This window comes from Poecilia reticulata, linkage group LG22, assembly GCF_000633615.1.
Source record: "Poecilia reticulata strain Guanapo linkage group LG22, Guppy_female_1.0+MT, whole genome shotgun sequence".
Classification (NCBI taxonomy): domain Eukaryota; kingdom Metazoa; phylum Chordata; class Actinopteri; order Cyprinodontiformes; family Poeciliidae; genus Poecilia; species Poecilia reticulata.
In genome coordinates, this window is record NC_024352.1 from 9,606,572 (window position 1) to 9,615,250 (window position 8,679).

Consider the following 8,679-nt stretch of genomic DNA (forward strand, 5'->3'; position numbering starts at 1 on the left):
CCACAGTTCAGGCCCAGCTGGCTAAGTCTTTATTTCATCAATTTTTTTATTTATTTTTATTTTTTTGTTTATTCGATGCCAATGCTCCCACGCTGTGAGAACTCGCACACACGTTCACTGAACTGAAATATTTTGATTTCTTTCCATATCATTGTGATCCCATCCCACAATGCCTCTGTTTTCCGTAAAGAAGCAGCTTCTCTCTGTGAACTCAAGTACAGTAAAGAAACGGTTGCTCGAAGAAGAAGATTTGAAGATTTTCCAGTATGAACGTCCATGGATGAGTTTAACCTTGAACAAATGTTGGTAACAATGTATTTTTCTGTATTTTGCACTTTCAAACGATGTACCAATATGCTCACAGAAGGAAATCGTTTGGTGTGTGAGCAATTTGATGAGATGCAAATCATCAGACCTTGAAACAAACTATTGAATTTTCACATTTTCGTCGGTGAAAACGTTTAAAATAGGAACTTCAGGGGATCTTTCTGCCATTTTTTGTCAGTAAGTGTTTCCGACCAGGAAATAGGAAATTTAAAGTTTTGATTGAAATTGAGCACAAATTTAAGTTTCATCCTTCATTCGACCAATCAAGCAGCACCAATAAAAACAAAAGTTTTAATTTTTTTTTTGTTTTTTTTATGACACCACAAAATCAGTCCAAGTTCAGTTTAGTGATACTGTTTTAAAATGTCTGACAGCACTTGTGATAAAAAGTTTACGCAACATTGCCTCAAGAACACAAAAATACAGCAGGTAAGAAAGTGAGAACAAATAAAAGTTAAAGGAGGAAAAGATAAACTCCTGATGTTTTTATGAAATCTGACATATCTGCTGTCTTGTGTTTTGACAGCTTGTAAGAAACATTTAAAAAGAACCCTATTAATATAGTATATCCTGTAATCAATTTTTTGTAGCTGGACATGTTAAAAACTGCCTTGGAAATTCCAGAAAGCGATCCAGTTTGTGAATAAATTACAAAGGAGTTGCAGATCTTAAAAGCATCCCAGTCCAGTAACTCTCTCCCTGCTTCCCAGCATCCACTCCCCGTTGATGAGGCCGACCTCTGTGGTGCAGACCCCATAAATCAAACCTCTAGATGGATTAGCTCACACAAGACCGGTGATTCTAACTGGATGCCTCTACGGCTAACAAAGCAGCGCTCAGTGTCTGGCCAATCTGGCTCCCATTTATCCATTTTATAAGGTCCAAGAAACAACAACAACAACAAAAAAAATCAGAAACTCTTTTCTAAATTTTCAAATAGCATAAAATACTTTACTGTCAAGGATTGCTGACTTTATGTTAATTATGTGGCGTGTGTGTCAATTTAACAATTTGCAGAAGCGAGACAATCAAAAATAGACAACAAATAGATTGAAATCGTCACATTTTCTGTCAGTAAACTGGTAAACAAATTATTGCTGAGAATATTTTTTTCCCCACTTCTACCACTTTTTCAGCACTTCTTTTTTGCCTGTTAAATAAATTAAAAAGCAGCCCCTCGTTCTACGTTTCGTTTCGCACAGAGGGTCTTAGTTAGAGGCGCGGACTCTGTCGAGGTTTTAAATTTTGCTAACATTTAGCTGTGATAATGTGCTAGTACGACGCCAAGAAGCTCACCGAGAACTGCGTGCGCCATGCTTCGTTCGTCGCGTGCCATCGCTAAAAGCGGCGCAGAAAATCAGCGTCATTGTTCACAACTTCTCCTTCTGTTGGCCGATTGGAAAGTCTACCGGAAACAAATCCAAGTCAATGGGAGAAAGCCCAGACGGAGCGACGAAGCGAGATGAGAATGGAAAGAGTTAAATAATAATAAAAAAGAAAGTTGAAGGAGCTGCATTTCCCTGTCAAAGCAACAGAGAAATAGTAAATAACCGTATATTTCTTCATAGAGAAAAGAGAGAAAATTTGTCAGAGTACAAAGTTGGGTTCCTGGAGATTTACTTCACAAAAAAAACAAAGGTTCCCGCTGCAACAGTTCATCCTTCGTTCCCTCACTTCTGGGGACGGAAACAATTTGTCAAAGCTTGACGTTCACTGCTCAGTGCTTCACCTGGAGGCCTGTTCTCAAATCTGAAAAAAAAAATAAAAAATCTTCTGTACAGGTGTTAGTGAATCCTGCAGCTCAGTGCTGAGCTCCAGAATCCCAGCACAGCTCCACAGACATCTGGGTAAAGAAGAGCACAGACTGCCGGGGCTTTACAGCGCAAAGCTCAAGTCAAACAGAAATGTATTTTCGGGACGATAAGATGCTTAACTGTGTTCCTGTTTTTATAACTTTATAAAGGATGTAGAAAAGTAATGGACGGTAATGCCTACAACTGACTTCCACTTGTCTCCTGTGACCTTTTCTTATGCGACACTTGCTTTAAAAAAAAACAAGCTACCACCATCTGCTGTTCTCTGCAGCAGAAAGGCCTCGATAGATGGCGAAAGTCCTCTGAAACTCTGCTGACTTTCTGACATCTCAGCGCAATGCAGCGCCGTCCAAATGCTTCACGCTTATGGATTCAGAACCATCTGCGCCCTTCGTAAAAGTGACTCATGGAAAAATAATATCTTCATGAAACGTTTGTAAATTAGGCTCGGAGGACGGATCTGAAGAGCACGAACAATTCAGAACGGGTGTGAGTTTATTGGGGCGAAATTCAGCATTATCTTGTAAAATTTGGGATTTTTAACATTTTTATATTTTTGACTTTTTACATTAAACTGAAAGTATCTGCTTATCTGACCTTTGGTTTAGGTGTGGAGGTTGAATACAATTTAAAAGTCAACGTGTTAGGAAAAGTCTCTAATTTATCGTATTTACTGCTATTTTATCATAAATTAGAGACTTTTTTTTCTTACTTTTACAGTATAGTCAAACATGGACTGATTATGTAAAGAAGAGTGAGAGTTGCAAAATTCATTTAATTGCTTACTAATGTAAAGCTACTTTGATGGCTCATTGGGGGAAATGAGAGCGCTTGTAGGTCCAGGTTTTATTGTTGTTCAGATCCGAAGAAGCATTTTTCTTTGTCACAACTAATAATAATAATAATAATAATAATGCATTTTATTTGACAGCGCCTTTCAAAACATCCGAGGACACTTTACAACATTAAAATTACAAATTAAACAGTAAAGAAATGGCTACAAGACACAAAACCACAAAATAACTGCACAATTAAAGTGAGAAGACTAACTTGAACAGATGAGTTTTGAGTTGTGCTTTGAAGGTCAGAAGAGAGTCAATTTCAAGTGATCTTACATAACTGAAAGAGCCATAGAGGGCTTTTAAATACACGAGTAGGGTCCCGGTTTGCTAAGTCTCCAAGCTACAAAAGAACATTGAATTTTCCTTCCTCATCCTTGCTGGATTGATCCCCATGTAAATCTCCACAGTTTTAAGCTGTAGACTTTGCTGTCACTGCTGTCTGTGATGGCTGCTGTTCAGCACACTCTCTAAATATGTCGCTCATGGCAACTTTTGTTTGCTTTGTGCTTCTCCTTTTTGCTTTATGTCTGGGCCTGCAACTCTTGGCCAAGTACCACTAAAGATAGGCAGCAACTCTCCTGCAACGCTGCAAGGAAAACTGGATAAAAGCAATCAATACATAGATGTATGGATGGAAAGTAATACATCCACCATGAGCTATGAGCGGGAACACAATTAAAACGGGAAAAGATCCTGAAAATGTCACGTTTTCCTCCTCTGAGAGCCAACACTCTGATTGTGCTGTTTTGATAAAAGTGGAATAAAACCCAGGGTTACAGATTTCCATCTCCCAAACCCGTAACGCTCAAAAAGAGAAAAGAATGCTATAATAATACGTTGCTTTGCTGCTGATTTGGCTTGGCTCTCTGCCTCGGTGCCATGTTGTCAGCGCAATAAAGCATCTCAAACTCCAGCTGGAATGCGAGATGCTTATTTCCAAGCGTCTTCGTGCTCACAGGCCTTCCGTAGCGCAGTTGCCATAATTAGCAACACAATGTCCACGAAGAGCCGCGCTGGACGCCTCACGTGACGTGAGCAGCCTGAACCGACCTGCGGACGGGGGAAAGGCTCCACAGGTATGGCAGGCCGTTTTAACATAAATTCGCTTTTGTCAGTAATGCCATTACTAGTCAGAATGTTAATTTAAAATGTCTTAAATTAGAAAAGCTGTGTAATTCAAGATATCTCTAATTCACTTGGAGATATCTGAAAAGGAATTTTGACTGGTCAAAATTACAATTTGAGATATCTCTAATTTTGTTTTGCCTCGTCATTGTTCTTTAATGTCGTTAATGTTGATGTGACGTCGTTTCGGAAAGACCGAATTTCAAGACCCTTTTTCAAGGCGAAGTCAAATTTCTCCTACGTCATGTTTGATATGGACAGCATTTTCTGTATGATTCGAGTACGGCGATTATTAAAATTTCTCAAGGGAAATTTATCTGCCTCGAAGCTTCATTAATCGATGTATTATTATTTACCGCACCTTGTTACCAACAGGTTGGGCAGCGCTCTCACTTCCGTCTATGAGTTGTTGCTAAGTGCTAGCAGCACACCGTCCCATTTTCAGGGTTTTTATCTTTTTCAGGGGGACCAATAAGCATTCTTAAATGGACTCGCAGGATGCTTAGAGTACGACAGGTACCGCAGGTGTCTGGTGGCCGCAGGTGTATTTAACAGGTGAGCAGATAAACTGAATACTGTGGACGCATACTTGTCAAGTCTCCCGTTTTGGCCGGGAAACCTCTCTCTCTCTCTCTCTCTCTCTCTGTATCTCTCTCTCTGTGTCACACACACACTCTCTYTCTCTCTCTCTCTCTCTCTCTCTCTCTCTCTCTCTCTCTCTCATTTTTTTATCCGAGTTTCCGATTAATCGTCAGAATAATCGATAGAGTATTCGTTTACTACAATATTCTCTTACATCAGCCCTAATAACAAGGGCTGTTATTAAGGTGACATAATTACTCGATTTTGCTAAAAACGCGGGAAAACACATAATACCGCCCCCTTTAAAACTACAGTCTAAAACCGTGAACTTCTTGTTTACAAATTAGGTGACATGTGGGTCCAAATGAGTCACGAGGAGATCAATACGTCTTCATTAAAATACGTCACTGGTGTAGCTCCGAGCTAACAATGCCATTTTATTGACCCGCTGCACCTTTTTTCTCTCCCTCCTCTTTTTTCCATGAGCCACTACTGACTAAATACCCCTAATAACCAGCAGGCATCAAGAAAATGAAGATGAACGCGTTGCCGTCTGGTGGAGAAACGGATTCCTGGATGGATAGCGTGGTGTTCCCCACCCCACCTTTCTCTTATTTTGCCCTTTAACAGCATTGTTGCACTCTGGCTCACATGTCTCAGTCAAATTATTCAGTCTCCCTCCCCCCCTTTAACCTCCTCTCAGCGTACTTCCCCCACCCTGGGCTTGTTTGAGCAGGCCTGAGGACTCCTTTGTTTACTTCAGAGAAAATGGAGCAGGTGCAGCAAAAATGGAGCAAACAAATTGGAGGAGCAGCTGCGGTGTGAGACATGCTTCAGGTGGAGGTGCTGTTGTCTTGTGTTTAACAAAAGAAAAGAAAAAAAAATAATAATAATAATCTGACCTACTGAAAGTTTAGTAATGGTGAGATCCAGCATGGGAACTGAGGGTCTTTAGGAAAAGGTCAGAGGGGTCAGCCTGCTGCAGCGGTCAGCCCAGAGGTCAACCCCTCCTTCGTTCCCCCAGCTCTGGATGAAGTACGACTACCTCCTCGCCTCTGCACTGTGAAATTTCCCAATTTCAGATAATGGAACTCGTAAAATAACGTAATTTGAAACGTCAACGTGATGAAAAAGGCTGAACATAAAGTTTAGATTTACCACGTCTTCCAAAAGTATTCACACCCTCCATCGTTTATGTTTTGTAACACTTTATTGTTCTTCATTAGGATTATTTTTTTGTGACAAATTAAAACGCATTACTGCATAATTGTAAAGTAACAAAAGGGAGATAAAATGTTTGTTTCCTTTTGAAAATAAAAACAACAAGAAAGGAAAAGGCTTTAGATGGACCAATGCTGTTTGCTGCAATTTACTGCCAAAGTGACTTTATGAGTTTCCCACTGGAGAAATTCGTCTGAGATAAAGGGGTGGGTTCTGCAACATGGCACCAGAACAGAAAATAAGCCACATAAATTTCAACAGTAAATGGAAGTTTCTCTCTGACTAAAGAGGAAAATAAATGTTTCAGACATTTCTGTTTGAAATAAAGGAACTTTTTGGCCTCCTCCCTGACTTGCATAAAAACAAACAAAGCAGTTCTTGTTTAGCATCAAACCAAAAGCTTTTCTTCTGCTTAAAGTGGCAGCATCATGTAAAATCAACTTTTTTGAGCTTTACATAATGTTATATAGTTATTCCCTCATCAAAAACACACCTGGAGTGTTGCCTTGAAATCCACTAATCTCCATGGCAACCGTTCAGCTGTGCAAATCGCCTGGTGTGAATCTAGCGCCCCCTTCCAGGCTTCAGCTTTCAAGCTTCTGCCTCACAGAGCATCCCTCCTCAGTGACCAATCCACTCCTTCAGACTAGCCAGCAGCAATTAGCAAACACCTGGTGGACCTGCATTTCTGTTGAGGTCATTATGCGAGCCGCTTCTCAGTGAAACACTGGTAAAGACGTTGTTAATAGACTAATAGAGGAGCCGTGTTGTGATGACTTCCTGAAGAGCAGGAGTTTCTTAATGGGACAGAGACCCAATTTAAGGGCGCTACATTACAAAGTTACATTTCTTTTAAATCATATTTGATATATACGGCATTTTTTAGGACATCTGAAGCTAACATAGTTACTTGATTGTGCTGTAAAATGTCACTACGTGTCTCAGTTATTGTCCATTACATAAACACATTTTTACAGACACCCATCATAAATAATGGCTCTATGTCTGGTGTTGTCGTCCTGCTGAACTTCTGGCCTGGTCTCAATTATTTTGCAGCCTCTAATTACCTTGTGTGAATTTTGACCAAGCATCCCTAAAACAAGATGCATGTTTCCCACTTGAAATAGTTTATGTAAAGTTTAGTAAAAAAAAAAAAAACATCTTAGAGAGATAATTTAACCTTATGTATTTAATTTGAAATTCCCCTGGCTTCACTGTTGCTGCTTGGACTGAGTTCAAGGTTCACAGCCCTCTGTATCTTCAGGAGCTCCCTCTACAAAAGGCCTTTGTCTTCTCACTGGCTTTAGCTTCTGCTTCTGGCAACAATCTCGTCTTGTTGCCAGAGTGAACGCTCTAGAAGAAAATGTTAACTTACTCTTTGAGATATTTCTCTTTCTTGACTGTGAATCCGTTCGGCCACACGAGTCCAAGCCTGAATCTAGTTTAAAAAAACATGTGCTTACGCAGAAAAAGAACAGTCCTGTCTTCATATCGTAGCACATCTGTTGGATTAAGCTGAAACATTCTGTTATGCTGCAGATGTTTTTCCATAGACCTGCAAGATTAGGATTTTATGAACTTGTTAATTTGTCTGGTTGTTTAGACGCATGTGGGACATTCAGACTGAGAGGTTTTATGTTTTTATATGCTAGTTTCTAACTCAATATTCCTTGAAATGACTCATAATTGATACGTTACTAGCTACAACCTTTAGGCTGTCAGACTAAATGCACTCTCTTTCTGCTTGTTTGTTCTGAAAATGTAAACAATGGTGAAATCCAGATTTCTCACAAAAATTGTAAACACTCCCAGTTTCTCAATTCAGACAAAATGAGTCAAAGTTTCAACCTTGACCCACTCGACGCCTTCTGGCCTCTTGCCTCCATGAACAGACTTAGGTATGTAGGGAGATGACAGTGAAACTTTCAAACGCCCGTTTCAAAACGTACTCCTGTTTTTAAAAGTTGGCCGCCCACGATTGAAGTTTTCTTTTAGGCATTTTGTCAGAATCCGTTTGAGAACAAATGAACAGCTTCCTTCCACAACGTCACATGGGTAAAGAGAAGAGAGGCATCTGTGTGCGTCACTAAAATCATTTCTTTACCCCCCAAATGCCAGCTCTGGTCCACGCTAACCTGACGCTCAGCATCCTGACACAGATGACGGCAGACGCTTTGCGTCACGTCCATTTCCAAAGGGGGCATCTGCTTTTTCTTTTCTTCTTTTTGTAAATTGCGTTTACTCATCTAGTTTTTGCTCCCGGCGGGAAGCTTGTTGCGCAAATATATTTGAAAAGAGCTCCACCGAGGCCGTGTCTCCGTGGGTGTCTGTCTGTGAATGATGTGCCACTGTGTGCTTCCCACATTTTGCTATTTGAGATCCGGGCCTCGCTACCGACCCGGTGCTGTCCTCCCACGGCTTCCGACCGTCCTTCCTCTCTGCGCCAGCCTGCAGAGTGAAGAGCATCATCCATCGCGGAGTTTTTTAGAAATGTTGTTCTTATATGGGCATCCTCGGAAACAAGGAAATCCACCTTATGTAAGAGAATGATCCTGTTTGTGAACTAAACCGAGCCGGAATGATGTGTTAGTGGGAGCGGTAAAAATAAATTGGGTCTGTTTTGGCCCTCGCAGCAGAATAAAAATATATCCAGATTGTTTTTGTGTTTGTTTGTTTTTTTTCTTCTCGTGTAGACGTTCAGTCTTGATTTGAACAGATTTGGGAATTGATGAAAGCTAAATTAAAGCAGCAGATATTTATAAATCATT